Genomic DNA, 16,698 nt, shown 5'->3' on the forward strand with positions numbered 1-16,698 from the left:
TACATCAAGCTGGTGGCTCGGCTCTTGTTCCCGGATGTCTCTTTTTCCATTGCACACATATAATACACTGCCCCTAACTTAGAGGGTTCTTCTTCGATGACTACGTCCTCCTCTTTGCCATCTCCCTTAGTAGGTTCTGAGGACATCGAGGACAACTTCTTCTGGAGGTTGTCTATTTCCGCCTTGTGCTGGCACTCGAACCATTTATGCGGTCCGCGAAAGAGTATGCAAGTGAGGGGTTTGTTCCATGATGATGATGAGCCGGAGGACCCACCTTTGTTTGTGGATGCCGCGACCCCGCTCTTCCGTGAGTCCTCTCCCCCACTCCTATATCTGTTCCCAACACTGTTCGAGCTAGCTTGAGAATTACCACTAGTGCTCTTCGGAGTACTTGAAGTTGACCCTATGTTTCCCTTCTTTTGGTTAGACACCCTCTCTGATGAATAATCCATCAACCTCTCAGCTACAGCTATAGCACCTGACAAGGTGTCAATTTTCTGGCGCCATATCTCTCTTTGGGCCCAATCTTTTAGACCTCGCACAAAGTTGAATAGACGGTCTTTCTCCGACATGTCATGGATCTCCAACATGCAAGCCGAATATTCTTTTACATATTCACGAATGGAGGTCTTGTGTTGCAGAGTCCCAAGCTTGGTGCGAGCAACGAACTCAGTGTTTTCCGGGTAGAATTGAGCCATCAATTCTTTCTTTAGATCTTCCCACGTGTCTACCGACGTCCTCTTAGCTTTGATGTCGGTGTACTTTGTGCGCCACCAGAGTTTGGCGTCATCCACTAAATACATCGTGGCAGTATCTACTTTTAGCCCGTCCTCCAACTGACAGATACGGAAGTACTGCTCCATGTCAAAGATGAAGTTATCCACTTCCTTCGAATCTCTCGTGCCATTGAAGGTTCGAGGTTTGGGAGGTTTTATTCTAGCACCTCCGTTTTCCCTGAGCCCTCTTTAAGCATGCATCAAGGTTGCACATTTATCTTGTGCCTCGTTAGCTACGCCTTGCACAAAGTTGAGCTGCTCTGTCAACCCATCAATTGTCGAAGCAAGCCTCTCTATTTGCTCGGCTTGTTTTATCACAATATCTTCGAGCTTGGGCAACCTTTCTCCCAATATAGCCCACTCTTCCGACTTGCCTTCAAGCCACGCAAGTCGTTCTTCCCATGAGTATTCTGGCGTCTCGTCGAGCGACATTTTTCGAGCAACTTGGCTCTGATACCAACTGTCACGGTCCGAGAGTTTTGACACAGGATCGTGCGGCGCGCGCTTGTCTATTAGCGACAATGACGCAAGCCTAGAGTAAGGGAGGTTCGTAAGCACACAGCAACACGGACCAAGGTATCTTAAGAAAGCACTCGTCAACCACGGGTGCTAAGTCGGGGCTTGTGACGGCCGATACTTCAAAGCGGGCACAAGCGGAATCGACTAGATGAGGGCGTCTTTTGAGGGTCTCTTGGTTTGGTGGGGATGCTTTACAACAAGGTAAGCACAATATCTATAAAGGCTTAAACAACACACAAGTCTTAAAGCAATAGCAACGGGGTAGAGAGCTTAGATTGAATAACCATTCGCTCTCTAAAGAGCTTTATATTGCATTAGTAGAGAATTACAAGTGAACGTTGAAATGACAGTAACACAATAATTCTCCCTAGAGCCTAGAAATAAAAAGAAAGACTAAAGAGACATTACATAAGGGAAAATACAAGGAAAATAAAGAAGAATACATAATAAAGAGGTTGGATTCTAACACTAGGCCAGCTGAAGTTATCCAATCCACTAGCCTTGCATAGCTTCATTACCAATTTATCTATGCCAAGAGCCAATGCCATCCAATATGAGCCCCATCATTGATGATTGCCAAAGTACATATACTAGATCACAACATTCTTCTAGACTATTAAAAACCCCCCAACTTTGCATAGATTCAATTGACTTAACATATGAAGCTACTTCCATGTCATTCTTAATAATACTTCCATTTCTAATGGTCCATAAATCCATAATTCCTAGAGAATGTTAACAAAAATCTGGATTCTAGCAATACAACTCCATCCTCGCTAAAACAAAGTGATATATTCATATAATTTGGAATAAGTACATTGTTGCTAGTTTTTTGTTTTAGCAAAAATGTAACTTGGCGTATTTTAGGGTAAATATATTTTTTGTTCCCTTAATATGATAAATTTAGACTAAAGGTATTGATCATATCATAAATCCTATACCATGAGTAGATAGGGGTGAAAGTTCGGTTTGCGGTATGGTTTATAGCTCAAATGAAAACAAATCACATTAATTTAGTTTTAGGATTTTTTTCAAACCACACCGTACCATATTACTATATATTGAAACCGAACCAAACCACACCGTTTTAATTTCGGTTTTTCAAAAGAAAACCGAACCACACCGAAATTTTTCATCCTCTTCCTTTTTGCTCAAACACAAGTTTTATTATTTTTTGGCTTTATATGTGTAGGGTAGAAATTAGTAATGGGCTAAGGTTTAATTTGGATATGGGTCATAAACTCATAATTCAGTTTGGATTTCGGTTTTTGGTTTTTCAAATCTTTTAACCGAAACCAAACCATATTAATTCGGTTTTGGATTTCGATTTTTGGTTTTTCAAATCTTTTAACCGAAACCAAATCATATTAATTCGGTTTTGGATTTCGGTTTTTGGTTTTTCAAGCCTTTTAACCGAAACCAAACCGTTTTTCACCTAATCTTTTTCGACTAGTTAACTTGTGTGTATATTATTATTGGAAAGAGAATTTAGTGTAAAATATTGGATTAAAGAGAGAAAAATCATGCTATTTGAGTGTTCATCAGTTCACTCCACAAGGAGGTTGTGGCTTACAACTTTTGACCACAAGTGGGTTGTGGAGTAGGCTTTTTATGTCTTCTTTATAAGAGAATCAAGCAGGTTGTGGCCAACAACGATTGACCACAAGTGGGTTGTGGAGTGGACTTTTTGATGTCTACATTCATTCATCTTTTGGCATTCTCCCTTCATCTCTTGGATTCTCTAACCTCCCATTAAAGTGGTTGTTTATGGTGATTTAAGCAACTTCTTTATAATTCAATCACCCCTTTGATGTCTAAATTCATCCTTTGGAAGTTCCATCCTTGCCTATTGCAGGGAATATTTCAAACATCCCACACCTGAGCCCCAATGTGATCATACACTTAAGCATGGTGGCATCCAAAGGGAAGGAAGCTAGAGTAAAAGAGTCGCCAACAAGTTTTAGGAACTTGTAGACCGTTACAAGGTGAAGGTTACACCCCTTAACGATCAAGGAGATCGTTAACTCCAATAGGTCTGGAACCATGACTGGAAGTTCGGGGATGAAGGTACAAATCCAACCTAAAAGAGGTTGAACTTGCCTTAAAAATAGGCCTCTACTTTATTCTTCTCGTATTCATGTGCGCTTTTTTACTAACATACAATCAATAGATTAACCCTCAACCTGTTTAATCTATGTTGGTTGAATATTAATGCACAAATAAATCTATTATTGGCGATCACTTGAATTATAATCATATTAACCCTGAACAAGATTATTAATTATCTTATTAAGCATGATTATTACAAGTTCAAATTCCCTTTAAACATGCATAAAGAGCGTGATCAAGCAATAACAATAATAAATACATATCAAGCAACATGATAATAACAATCATCATAATCATAATAATCATAATAATAATATTCTCATCAAAGCATAATAATAATAGTAATATCCAAGGCATGATACAAACAAGATTAATAACAAACCCTAGCATGTCACTAAACATTAAAGATCAATTAGCCCTAATATAGCACTAACATGATATTAGGAAAGAAATAGGAAGCATCATAATAAAATACATGATATTGGAAATTTTAGTTATCCCTAAACATGATATTAGGAAGCAATAAAACATCCTAACATGATACTAGGAATTAAAATAATCAAAGCATGATTTCTACATCAAAATATCAGTAAAACAATTAAAGTACTTACTTTGATGCCTCGTACCTCTTTCTAATAACAAAATACACATGTTAGTAACTTCAAGGAAAATAAACAAAAAAAAAAATTAAATTAAATAATTGAAATAGAGATTTGGGACCAAAATCTCAGAAATATCAAACCTTTCACGTTTAGGGCGAAGGCAACTTCGAACTTGGCTAGGTGTGTCTAGACCTAATGAGTGAAGAATTTTGTGAGAGGGAAGGTTTAGAAAAAGAATAGAGAGAGAAAGCTTCTAGGTTTAGAGAGAGAAAGAGAATTAGATGATGGTTGTGAATGATTAAAAATGGGGAAATACGACCCCTATTTATAGAAAAAATAGCACGAGATCAAAGTAAGTCATATTCGAAATAAAATACCTCCTGTCGCGAACGACAGGAGTCAGCGCCAGACGACAAGAGTAGCACCAAGCGACAACTGTCAGTGCCAGGCGACAACTTTGTCGTCTCGCGCTAATTCAAAAGTACAACGCGCTTTTGCAGCGGAATCATCTTTTAAACCGATTAAACAGGTAATTCCGCGTCTAAGCAGATTTAAAATCATATTTGTGATAGATAATATATTTTATTCAAAATAAAACATCTTTTAAAATATAATTATTAATCCTAATCTCATTAGAATTAAAAAGAACCTTCTAGATATTCCTAGAAGATTAAAATCAATCCTAATCACTTTAGGAATAACAATTAATAGGCCATCCTCTACGTCATTCAGCCTAATTTAATTTAATTCATAACTTCCTCATTATTCATCGGAATTGGGCTTATAATATATCGTTGGAAAGCTCTTTTCGAGCCCAATCCAACTACACTATTATTGGACCCTTATTATGGACCAAACCAAATTGCACTGGCTATTTTCATAAATAGATTAAGAAAAGAAATATTTTTGAAAACAGAAAAATAAGTATTTTAATAAAAACATCCTCATCACTAGACTTTTCACACTTTCACTTCGTTCGATAATCAAATGACGTGAAAGGTATTCATCACTGGGTTTGATTTTGGGGAGACACATTTTGGTGACTACAGAAGCCCCCACTTTGAATGAGTTTGGAGAAACGCAAGTTTCGAAACAAAAGTCAAAGTAGCGATAGGGATGGAGAATGATTCAGAACGTTCTGCAATCCTAAATAATTCTTGTAACGCCGATACCTATAAACTAGCGTTAGTTAAACAAATAAAAGAGTTAAGAAACACGTATCTTGCACCGTCGAGCACACGTCTCTGAAGTAACCGATTTTCTTTGACGATCCTCCTCAAGCTAGGGGATATCGTCTGAAGAATGCTCTACTTGTAACCGTCTTCAATTTCCGCTGTGATAGTCTTCTGCAAGCTAGGGAACACCATCTAAGATTTCTCCGCTTGTATCGATCTTCTGCCATTTTGTGACCATCTTCTGCAAGCTAAGGAACATGATCGAAGATAACTCCGCTTGTAGCCATCTTCAGTTGTTTGTGACAACCCTCCGCAAGCTAGGGCATGCCGTCAAAGATAACTCCGCTTGCAGCCATCTTTAGTTGTTTGTGACAACTCTCCGCAAGCTAGGGAATGTCATCAAAGACCATTTTGTTTGTAACGATCCTCAGTTTTGTTGTGATAATATTCCGAAGAAAATTACTGAAGACCACCGCTTGTTGATCCTCAATGCTCGCTTGAAATTTGCTACTATGATATTTGCTTTACCACGGTGCCAGTACGTCGGTGCATTTTGTTGCTTGTGAACCATTATGTCGGTGCTTTTTGCGATGAGCCAATGTTTAGGCGCTTTAAGCTAAGTGAGATGATCATTTATTAAGTCGATCACTTACTGTGATTGTAATCGAGCCGATTACTTAATCATGTCAAATTGCTTATATGGGCTAATTGGCATACCAAGGAACCCAAAATTGCTGCATAAGGTCGCATAGTCATTTATGGGGGCCACACATCCTGTCGCCGCACCAGAGCACGCCGGAACATGCCGTCGCCAGGATTTCGCCCTGTTGCCAGGCGACAAAGGTCAGCGCCTGGCGATAAGCTTGTCGTCTGGCGCTGATGTCGGGTTTTCCGAAATAAAACCCCTTTCTTCCTCATTTGGCTGTGGCTATTGTTGATGTTCGTGTTTTCGTTCGAAAACTTCAAATAGGTCGTTCTTGCTCGTTTGTCCACCAAATTTGCTCAAACTTCTTGCAAATCAAATCTTATTTCATCTAGTTTCCCGATCCATGTAAGTTTTTCTCAAACTTATCTCGGTTTTTGTTGAATTTGAACATGTTCATGCGCGGGTTTTCGAAAAATTCAAACCCAATTGTGCTTAATTCACTCCGTTTGTTGAATCTTATACCTTGAAATTGTTTTTTTATGTTTATACATTATCTTTAGAGCATTTTGAGACTTGTTTTACTCAATTTGGTGAAGAAATGAACAAATTTCCATTGTTGAACCCCTTGAGTTTGTGAGAACAATGTGACTTGTTCTTTGTATTTTTGCTAGCCATTCTTGTCCAATTTGTCACAATATTTTTCATAGTATTGCAAGAAATTGTTTGATTGTTGAAAATTGCTACTTATGCTTGAATTGAAATCATGCTCTGTTTTAGTACTTAGTACTTTATTTTTTGCGAACATAGTATCATGTGGCTAAGCGAACCTTAGAAACTATAGAACCTTAATTTTTTGTTATTTTCCATAAGATAGCATGGCTAGATGATGAGGTTCCAGTTCTTGTTCTAGGGAGGCTTATCGGGAGGACAATCCTGTTGACGCCGGTGTAGGGACCTCTTCACTAGGGAGGTTCCCAGAGTGGGACGAGCGCACTCTATATTTTGCACCCGAGTTTCATATTTCGGAGTGCGTTCGGCGAGGGATTCACAGTCGTGGGAGAGTTTGTAGCCATGGTTCTAGCAACATGACCATCGACTCCCTGTACGACACTTACTTCCGCGATCATAACGGTCTGCGCCTCCTGTGGGAGTTGTAGACATCTACTTTTGGCCTTCTGTCCCAACAGGAAGTGCAATGACGATAAATAAAACCATCTTCGTGTTGGATCAAAGTGAAGAATACTTATGGATGACTGAATAAACCGCAAAGACACAAAAAGACTAGCCTAACTAAAAAACTAATACAAAACAAGGTCCAACTAACTAAACCCGATCATAATTAGGCTTAAGCCCATGCTTAAGACCCAATAATAACGGATTTAGGTGCCCCTAAGTTAAATTTAATGATGCCACGCGCATCTCAATGAGTCGCGCTGGTCTTGCTTGCGCAACTGATTCGGTTGTGCGCAACACCCAGCGCAACTGCTAGAATGCGCTCGTGGAAGATTCAGAATTTCATAAAAATATAAAATCGAATATTACAATAATGTCGCGCGCAAGACATCTAGTTGCGCTGCCCATAGAAGCGCAACTAAATTACTTGCGCTGGGATGCCGCGAGCATGTAACACCCTAGAAATTCCTTTCTTTTAAAATACCTGTTTTGCCCTGTTAAAAATTTTAAATAGGAATATCTAAGACGACATTACCGCCACTGTGATAATGGTTAAGGACTTAAGGTAATTATCAAAGACAAACAATGGAAGACTAATTTCAAAACATTTCAAACCAAGTTAACATTGGAAGTCAAACAACGAAAGTAAACAGTCAAACCAAAGTCAAACGAAGTAAAATAAAATCAACCTACAACTTGGAACCATTGTAGGCCCTTATTAAAACAAAACCTAACTCCAAACCTTTTTCGTTAGTCACATATAATAAATAAGTCATAAATAAATAAAGCAATAACACATTCATATGCTTATGGAAACTAGCATGATTCGCTCTTCACTCATGCCCATTCATGAATATGCTTCATCTCCTGAAAAGCTTATCTCTACTTGTTTCCATTACTCTCCATTAAAAATGGGTCATCATAGGGCAAAGATAAAGACAAGGCCAAAAAACACACAAAACACACAATCAGCAAAGCTGAGTACATAAGCGTAATTAACACACTAACATACGATTTCCTATCAACACACAACTTACCTCGTTGCACCTTTTTTTCAAGCATACAACATTTGATAAAAGTTCTCACTAGACACTACATAATTTATTTAATGTTGACTACGCATCTAACGTGTTTCCCACTCAACCTCCCCCAAATAAATTGCGGTTACTGACACGGGAGCTAACCGTGCCAGCATCAATAACCACTCGTAAGTGGCGGAATTCCCGCGCATAATAATAATTAAAGGAATGTACATCGTCCTTTACTCCAATAGAAGTTATGATAAAATATAAAGTCACATAACCCCGCCCCCATATGTTCATACTCAAGGTATATACATTCCAAGAGTTTTGGTGCGTAATCTCTTTCACTTTACGTTATTTAGAATATTTACAGATTATTAAACTTGGTGATGACTCTCAAAATCATAATCATTCAATCAACAATAATTATTCAAACAATCAAATATACCAATTTAATTCTTGAATAATTAGTGACCACATAATATTAATGTTGAATCCTTTTAAATTCTACCTCGGTGCCAATGACACCTTAAACGCATAAAGCGTCACAAATCCTATCCCTCGGTGTTAAAAACACCTTAAGTGCACCAAGGCACCAACATACAATTCATTCCTCGTGTACATAGACACTTATGTAGCTCTTTTCTCATGTTTATAGCATCAATAAAAATTATATGAACCATAATAAAATTCCTGTTCAATATTCCAAACTAAATTAAACATTCTCTAACATGCCATAATAAATACGTGTTTCATAAATAATATTCCAAACTATTAATTTCCATTCAATAATCCATCACAAATAAATCATGCTTCATAATTCAATCACCAATAACATCCGAATCAAAATTTCCAATCCAAATCTAGCATGATACTACTTGTAATCAATCAAACACATTTAGCATGCTACTATATTAACATAATTATGCTAAGTACGCGAACGTACCTTGTATGCGATCTTAGTATCGCCACGACTAATAAAAATCACTCACTTCAAGTCTCCTACAATTTAAAATTATAGAAGAGTATAAAAATCCACTCTACACAAATTTCCAGCAATATATACTATTATAAAATCCCTCATAATTTAATTAAAATAAGCTGAAAATATATTTAAAACATCATACTTTAACCCCAAATTAATGGGTAATTAAAATTCCTTAAAGAAACTTGATTTTAAATGCTTTACTAAAAATTCCAGCACTATATTTTAACTAAAACTTGATGTAATTAAGCCTTAAAACACTTTAATCAAAGGTCTAAACCATTATACATCATAACCCTTCAATAATTTACAAATCAAGAACCTAGGGTTTCCAAAATTGAGGCTTTTTAATTAAAAACATAAACTGAAAATTAATTAATATAATACTTATAAACAAACATCAAAATCAAATCCCAAAACTCATAATTAACAATTAGATTTAGTCATAAATTAGTTTTTAACAATAAAGATTTAATAATTTTTTTTACGTTCGAAAGGGGGAGAGAGAGAGAGAGAGAAACGGAAGCCACCACGCCGGCTGCCAGCGCTGGTGGCTGCCTGCTGCCGGCGGGCGACCACTTGCTGCCAGTGGTCGGTGGTGGTGGTGAAGGGAAGCCGAAAAAAAAAGAAAAGGGGAAGGGGAAAAAAGAGAAAGAAAAAGAAAGACAATAAGGAGAAAGGAGAGAGAAGTTTACCTTGGGTTTTCTCTAATATGGACAAAGTTGATTTGCCTCATATGTGGGATATTATACCCCTTCTCTACAAACCCTTTTTTCCTAAGTTTCCTCTTTTAATTTTCCCACTCCCATCCCTAATAAAACTTTACTAAATTAAAAATTTTCTTAAATTAAATCCCAACTTAATTAAATTAATTAATTAAATAAACTTTTCCTTTTATAATTATTTCCAAACTTATTTAAAATAAATAATTTAAATACTTTAAATAAAACAATTCAATTTAATAATTTAAATGCTTTTTTTTATGGTCGGCTTTTAAGCTTGGGAATGAAGACTCCCGTGCACTCGCATTCTACGTTTACCGTCAAACAATCCATCCCTTTCAAACCACCTTCCTTCAACAACTAGTTCTAGTCCAACAACAATGTCGACCATTGAGCAACTTCAAGAAGAGATTGCTCGCTTAAGAGAAGAAAAGGCTCAAGAGGCCGAGGAATGAAGAATTAAGAAACTTGAAAAGGCTGAAAAGAAAAATGCCGAGACTCTAGCCTTGCAACAAAATATGGAATAATTATCCGTCAAAGAAAATTCGTTAGAGAAGCTTGTTTGTAGGGAATATTTCAAGCATTACCCCTAGCTTGAACCCCATTGTGATCATACACTAAAGTACGGTGGCGTCCAAAGGGAAAGAAGATAGAGCAAAAGAGTCGCCAACAAGTTTTAGGAACTTGTAAACCGTTCACGAGGTGAAGGTTACATACCTTAATGATCCAAGAGATCGTCAACTCCATAAGGTCTTGAACCAAGTAGGGTTTGGGGATGAAGGTACAAATCCAACCTAAAAGAGATTGAATCTGCCCTAATAATAGGCCTCTACTTTATTCTGATCGTATTCATGTGCGCTTTCTGACTAACATGCAATCAATAGGTTTACCCTAAACCTGTTTAATCTATGTTGGTTGAATATTAATGCACAAATAAAACTATTATTGGCGATCACTTGAATTATAATCAAATTAACCCTAAACAAGATTATTAATTATCTTATTAAGCGTGATTATAAATACAAATTCCCTTTTAACATACAAAGGCGTGATCAAGCAATAACAATAAATATAATCAAGCAACATAATAATAATCATAAATAATCATAACAATCGTCATAATCATAATAATAATAATTAAAATAATCATCATAAATTATAACAATTATAATCATACTTAAAATAATCATATCAACGTTAAAACATATTAATAGCAAGATCTTAGGCATGATACTAACAAGATTAATAACAAACCCTAGCATGTTACTAAACAATAAAAATCAAAGCTTTAACCCTAACATGATACTAACAATCATAAATATTAGGAAGAACATAAAAGGCATCATAACAATCATATTTAATATTAAAGTTACCCTAGACATGATACTAGGAATATCATAATAACAACCTAAGCATGATCTCTACATAATAACATCAATAAAAACAATTAAAATACTTACTTGGATGCCTCGTACCTCTTTCTAAAAACAAAATACACACGTTAGTAACTTCAAGGAAAATAATAAACAAACAATTAAATTAAATAATTGAAATAAAGATTTGGGACCAAACCCTCAGAAATTAAACTTTTCACGTCTAGGGCGAAGGCAACTTCGAATATGGCTAGGTGTTTCTAAATCTAATGAATGCGGAATTTTTATATTTGAGAAAAGGCTAGTTTAGAAAAGATAGAGAGAGAGAGTAATCAAGAAAATCTTGATGAGAGTTGGTGAATCAAAACGGAGTTTTTAGGAGACTATTTATAGAGAAAATCAGCCAAAAAGATAAAACATCAAAAACAGAGTTCTGACGTAAAAAGCCAGGTTAGCGCCAAACGCTGACCTTAGCGCCAAGCGCTAAGGCTAGCGCCAGGCGCTACAGCTGGCGTTTGGCGCTGACTAAGAATTTGACGCGTTTTCTAAAATCAGATAAAAATTGCCGTACAGGAGGATAAAATCGTATTTTCCTCAAAAACGTTCTTTGATTCTGATAAAAACTCTAAAAAGTCAACAAAAGCCAATTTATCAATGCTAATTGAATTAGGAATGAAAAGAACCTTCTAGAAGAATCTAGAAGACTAAAACCATTCCTAATTGCATTAGGAATGATAAATCTATATTAGGCCTTCCTCTAGATCATTGGGCCGCATATAAGACTCAAACCAGGCCCAGTTCATTAATTTGGCCATAACTTCCTCAATATTCATCCTAAATCATTCTTGTCACGCCGATACCTATAAACTAGCAATAGTTAAACAGATAAAAGAGTTAAAAAAATGCATATCTTGCACCGTCGAGCACACGTCTCTGAAAGTAACCGATTTGCTGCTGCATTACTGTTTTGATGACCTCCTTCCATGAGAATGCCATCCCGCTTGAAAACCGCTATACTTGTAACTGCTTCCAATTTAGAAGATTGCTTCGCTTGAAACGATCCTCTTCCGCTTTGATAATATTTCATGTCTAAGGGAACACTATCGAAGATTGCTTCGCTTGAAATCACCTTCAGTTGTTTTTGACAACTTTCCACAATCTAGGGAACGATGTCGAAGATATCCTCGCTTGAAGCTATCCTCATTTGTTGCGATAATTTTCCAAGGAAATTACCGAAGATCTCCGCTTGTCGATCTTTAAAGTTGGCTAGTTGTAAATAGCCCCGAACAAAAAGTTCGCTTGAACTTTGCTTCCGTTATGCCTGTACATCGGCGCTTTTGCTGCTTTGAACCTATATGTTGGTGCCCTTTGCTGAATGAATGAACCAATACGTCGGTGCCTTTTGCGAATGAGCCAGTATGTCGGTGCTTTTTGTTAATCAGCCAATTCTTAGGCGCTTTAAGCTAAGTGAGACGATCTTTCATCAGGTCGATCACTTTATGCAATCAAGACGATTATTAAAAAATCGTGTCAAATTGCTTAGAGGGGCTAACTGGTGTACCAAGGAACCCAAAATATATTGCAAAAAGGTTAGAACAACCGTACTGAGTGGCTGAATGTTCTGGCGCCCCTGAAATAACATCAGCGCCACACAACTGGTTGTAGCGCCAGACGCTGGAGCTAGCGCCAGGCACCAAGCCTATCTATTGAAGCCAAGGTCTAGCGCTTGGCGCCAGATTCGGGTTTTCCTTAAATACCCTTCTCTTCCTCATTTCTGCTGCTACTCGTCGTGTTTCGGTTTCGAAAAATCTCAGAATTTCATTTGCTTCGTTCTTGCTCGTTTCTTAACCAAATTCGCTCAAATTTGTTGCAAATCAAAGCTTATTTCATCCATTTTCCCGATCTATGTAAGGTTTCTTCAAACTCACACCGGTTTTATGAATTTTGCATGTGTTTATTCTCAAATTTCATGAAAATTCGAAACTTAGAATGCTTAATTCTCTTTGTTTGTCAAATTTTATGCCATGAAATTTCTTGACTATGTTTATATATTGCCTTGGGAGTAATTTGATACTTGTTTGACTCAATTTGGTGAAGAAATGAACAAATTGCCATTGTTGAACCTCTTAAGGTCAGGAATGCAATGTGGCTTGTTCTTGATGTTTTTGCTAGCAATTCTTGTCCAATTTGTCACAATAATTACTATAGTATTGCAAGAAATTGTTTGATTACTTGAAAATTGCCGTGTATGCTCAATTTGAATTTGTGCTCTGTTTTAGTAATGCATACTCTGTTTTTTGCGAATATAGTATCATGCGGCTAGGCGAACCTTAGATACTATAGAACCTTAATTTATGATAATCTGCACAATGTAGCATGGCTAGACAGCGAGGTTTCGGTTCACGGTCCTGAGACGTTCGACGGGAGGACGATGCCGAGCTGTCCGCTTCGCTTGGTTGACTCCCCGAGTGGGATGAGCGGACCTTGTACTTTTCTCCCATCCACCACATTTCTGAGAGGGTGAGACGGGGCATCATCGTTGGGAGGACGCGCAGTCATGGTTCCGGCTGTGACGGCTTGGGCGATCTGTACAAGATGTACATTGCCAGAGATGATCAGACGAGACTTATATGGGAGTCTTGCGGTCTTACTGCGCTGTACGAGAACTTAGAGGAAATGGTTGCTTCCAGCGGGGGTCACCATGTAGTTCGTGCTCTGGTGAAGTTCTTTTGGGACACCACCAACACTTTCCGCTTTCCTTGGGGTGAGATGATGGTCACTCCTACCGACTTCAGTCTCATCACAGGACTGGAGTTTAGCTCCGTGCCACTACTGTTCGACAGCGGGATCGACGTCTTTTCCCCTGAGGTCGAGGAGCTGTTGGGTCCGATTGCTATTCGGGCTCGAGCTGAGGTTGAGTCGACTTAGTTCAGTGCTAGGGGGATTCGCCGCTCGACTCTAGCAGCTGCTTTGGAAGATGGTGCGATCACCCGAGAGCAGCGGGTGCGCATCTTTGCACTTATTTTGTTGTCAGGAACGTTCTCCCCTGACAAGGGTAGTAGGGAGTTGCTTTACTACCTTCATGCCGTCCGCGATCTACACCAGATCGGGACTTATGACTGGGCCAACTTGGCGTATGCTGATTTCATTCGAGCGCTGAGGGAATCGTGTCGACATCGGTCCTTTGGAACAATTGTTGCTTTGTCCAGCTTTTGGAGGGTCGTAGAGGTAAACCTTATTCCCTATAAAGTTTAGCTCTACATTTTAGTTAGCATTTACTGATAACTTTAGCTTTTTATAGATCTGGTTCTACGAGTACTTCCCTTCTGCTGCGCTGGCGAGATCGCCGCCGCGCAGGTTTCCAGTTAGTGCTTCCTGGGGCAGCAGCCGTGTGGGGATGTCCACTGCATATGTCCGAGATTGGATCATCTCGGTATGATTCTAGTTTTTTGACATTCTAAGATGCTTTAGATAGATTCTTGCTTGACTGACGTTCTTTGCAGGAGCCTGAGGTGCTTAACCAACCGTGGGACGACCTGGCAGTCCCTGGGTTAGCCGCGCAGTATTCTGCTGAGCGTCGCTATTTCTTAGGGACCTATGGAGCGGTCGCGTATCTTGGAGAGAGGGTTGCTATTCAGCATTCCTCCGATACCTTTGTCGTTCTTGCTCCTCCACCGCATCACATGTTTAACGCCGCGAGGTTGTTGAGCATGTCAGAGGGAGCTGGTACCCCTTGGCGATCTTGCCCGATCCCTTGGCGATGCTATGCGGAGGAGTTACTGCCGTTGTTAGCTCCAGTTCCTGTACCGGCTGAGGATGTGGCGGTACGATTTTTCAGCTTTTACCTTCCGTTAAGTAGCCCCCAAGTGATGCTTCACTGATTTTGCTTTGCCTTGTCAGGACGATGCTGCTGAGTTCGTGCCACCCCGTATGTCTCTCCATTATCAGGGGACATATGGGCCGATTGAGGAGATGATTCCTCCGGCTCCTGAGGACGAGCGCTTCGTAGAGAGGTCGATTCCTCGCTACCAGACTCGGGTAAGCTTGTTTATTTGAAACTTTTTGTCCATATATGTTATGCATGTTTACTGACTTATTTCTTTGACAGTTCTCACGCGAGGTGGTTTCGGCGATGGCACGATGCATAGATGCCTTCTGGAGCCAGCTTGTCCGGATGAGGAACGTGGTACCTGCCGTCGGGACGACGCCGTTCAGGAGGTAGCCTTCTCTTCATATGTTTTGCATTACCGCTTCTATTTTGCCTGTTTCTGATTTTAATTTCTTTTGCAGGGTCAGCCCATTCCTTCTCGTACCCGCACGAGACCTGAGATGCGGAGGGATCCGGCGAGGTCTGGCTCGAGACGTCGCCGCACTACTTTGGGAGGTAGGGGCGATCGTTCTGAGGCTGCCCGTACTGAGGCGGTAGAGGGCTCAGGTTCTTCCTCTGAGGGTGCACATGCTGCGCCGGTAGGCCAGGGAGAGGCTACCTCGGCTCTTAGAGGTGGTGGGATGTACGAGGTTGGCTCGTCATCGCAGCAGCCTCCGCAGCCTCAGCCTCAGGTTGATCTCGGGTGGACTAGTCCTATGTTGAGCTTTCCTCCTCCCGCGGAGACTGGAGCTGATACTGGAGCTGGAGCCGGAGCTGGTGGAGAGGTTACTCCTCGTACAGCAGAGTTTTATGCGATGATGGGTTTACGTCCCCCGGCGCCGTAGTTTGTTCCTGTGCTTTTTATTTATTTATTTGACTTTGTATAGAACTTTGCCTTTTAGTTAGACCATTTTTTTAGACATATTTTGTATGTATATACTATTATGAGTTTATTTTATTTATCATGTTTTTTTCATTTATTATTATTATTATTATGTGCATGTTTGTGTGTGCAAGGAAATGTGAAAAATAATTTTTGCGCAAAAATTCCGTCATTTTTATTATTGATGGAGGGTATCCGACTTTCTCCTCCAAAAAAGAAAAAAATGAAAAAAGGAAAAGTCAAATAAAACATTGGATTTATTAAAAAACTTGAATTTAGTCTAAATAAAATCCAAAAAATAATATAATTAATATAATAGCTATATTAATTAAAAAAGAATAAATGAATATTTAGAAAAAGATAAAGAAGCCGTGAAGTCATTAGTAGACTCGAATTAAGTCAAAAACGCGGTTTTTAGAAAGCGCGTACGATGAGGCAAATTGGCGCCAGTTGGCGCCACGCGTTTTGGTGTAGCGCCAGGCGCTACACTTAGCTTTGGCGCCAGGCTCTAGCGTCAGGCGGCAATGGTAGCGTCTGGCGCTAAATAGCGCTGACTCCGAATCCTTCCAAGATTAAAACTGCTCCGATTTCGTGCATAAATAGCCCCCTGCCCTGCCGATTCTTTTCATAATTTCAACAAATAAAATATTTCTTAGCTTTTAGAAAAATAATATCATGTCTCTAGTCACCAGAACTTTTACCAATTACACCCATGAATGGTGTCGGTCTCTTAACGCCATAGAAAGAAAAGAATTAGATGTGTTTTACCTGGGGGGTATTTATGGTATCAAAGGGGTAGATCTTGACCCAGATTTTATTCATACTGCTCTTGAATATTGGGATGT

The sequence above is a fragment of the Chenopodium quinoa genome, unplaced genomic scaffold (assembly GCF_001683475.1).
Source record: "Chenopodium quinoa cultivar QQ74 unplaced genomic scaffold, ASM168347v1, whole genome shotgun sequence".
NCBI lineage: Eukaryota > Viridiplantae > Streptophyta > Magnoliopsida > Caryophyllales > Amaranthaceae > Chenopodium > Chenopodium quinoa.